Here is a 2,266-nt window from a genome sequence, read left to right on the forward strand (position 1 = left end):
TTCTTTCAACAATATATGCATTCTCAGTAAGAAAGCATAGTGGCTTTATGTACACATATTGAGATGGGGAAGCAGTGTTGCTTAATCCACATTTTCATGATGGCCAATTTAAGTGGAATTGAAACGGGGTTTTATCACTTCAGTTTCTTTAAGCACATTCCTGAACATGTCAATTTTGGAGTCCTGTTGTATTCTCTCAAACCTATTTATGATATTTATATTTGCAGCATAAACCAGGTTGATGTTGCATTTGGATAAGTGTGGACATTATATATATTATTTCAAGTTTAGAAGTAGCTTTAATTCACCGAAGAGAATAAATAAGGATTTTTAAAAAATCAATAAATGTTGTGTAGGAAGTTAAAACCCACCCCTCTCCTAGAAAAATGAAATATCCTGGGAAATATTGAAAAAGCAGAATATTATATTTCCCTGGATAAGAAATGGAGAAACATGTTTTTAGGCAAGAAACAGACTCACTCTTAATAACCCCCACCTTTGCAGGAAGTCATCACCCAAGCCCTCTCCCAGAAAAATGAAATATCCTAGGAAATATTGAAAAGGCAGAATATTATGGATGTGAAAAGAAAGAAACATGTTTTAAAAGACAGAATAACTTCCTGTAGCTTCCTGCCCATCCCCACTTTGTCAATGGGCCATTAAGAGGGCCAAGCTAGTCCACTCTACATAGTAAAGACTTCTCCACTTCAGCTGCAGGGGGATGGGGTTAAAGTATGATAATATTGGCCCCAACTCACCACATGGCATCTGAGAACTCAACCAAACCTGGATTCAAAACACAGCCTAGACAGTTGCCCCTGCATGGCCCCATGGGAGTCTGACAACCAAACAGAATACATTTCTTACACTGGAACAGGAAACATAGAGGTGGGACTGAACAGGTTATAAAAAGCCTAGCAAGCCCCTCCCTCAGCCCTTCTCCACCAACATTGAAGCATGTGATCCCCTTTTCTGTTCAGGGCTCAAGCCATGTGATCCTGTCCAACAATAAACCATCTTTCCAAGCAGTCTCCATGTCTCCAGTGTCTTTTCCCCCACTTGGAGACGAACCCAGAAGGACATTTCTTTCATCATGTCAATGGGCCATTAAAAAGCCTGTAGTCTACTCTGCATAACAAAGGTAGGATTAGCCTACAGAAACTCACCACAGGGCACCTGGGAAGAAGCAATGCTCAACCAAAGTTGGACTCAAAGCACAACCTAAAGAGTTGCCCCTGCATGGTCCCATGGGAGTCTGACAACCAATAAGAATACAAGATCATGATCAAAGGCAAGAGAGGGCACAAAGCCAGGAACTTTCAGCATTTTGGTCTCTTTTCTTCACCCAACATCTGGAAGCATGTGATCCCCTTTTCTGTTCAGGAACTCAAGCCATGAGATCCTGTCCACCATTAAACATTCTTTCCATGTTTCCACTGTCTTTTTCCCCACTTGGACTTGAACCCAGATGGACATTTCTTCCAACAGTTGGGGCACAGACCAGTAGAGGCAGACATTGTCACTATACCATTTGCTTTTTAAAATTCTAATTAAAATGGTTCTACTATTCTTATTCAGTGAGTCTATGAATATCATTTTGAAGATGGATGATAAAAATTAGATTACCATACCTGGTTTGAATTTTAGAAGACCTCACTAAGAATTCTTTCAAAACCTTGTGCCCATTCCACCCCAATTTTTGGAGCCAGATCATAACTGTGTGTGTGTATGTGTGTGTGTATAATAAAAATAATAAAGTTTAATTATTCCTGGGATTCATTCTGTCACATGGATTTTTAGAAATATAGCTAGTAGACTATTACCATATTTAAGATTAAAATCAAAATGAAAGAAATAGTTCCCCCCCCCTTTTTAAGAGTCGTCCCCCCCCCCCCCCCCCCCCAGAAATAAAGAATGGAAAGATCATCTGGACCCATGTTTGAGGCAGGGCAAATTATACAATTAAAGACTTGCTGGGAAGCATTCTTTTTTATGTCATTTATCAAAAAAAGAAAGAAAGAAAGAAATCAGGATAGGAGCCATAATTCACATATAAACCTATCTCAGAAGTTCAATTTTATTCTGAGAGGCTTTCTCCCAAATAATTGAAGTTCAAGACTGTAGCCTTAAGATACAATTTTATGCAAAAGTTCTAAGAGTCTTTCACTGAACTTAAAACTTATTTCTGAAAATCATATACATAAAACACATAATTAGTTTCTCATAGAAAACTACTGTCATTTCTCTTGTAACCAGATTAGCTCCC

Source organism: Thamnophis sirtalis, unplaced genomic scaffold, assembly GCF_051295495.1.
Source record: "Thamnophis sirtalis isolate CommonGarterSnake01/CBP01778 unplaced genomic scaffold, rThaSir2_p1.2 scaffold_7, whole genome shotgun sequence".
NCBI classification, from domain to species: domain Eukaryota; kingdom Metazoa; phylum Chordata; class Lepidosauria; order Squamata; family Natricidae; genus Thamnophis; species Thamnophis sirtalis.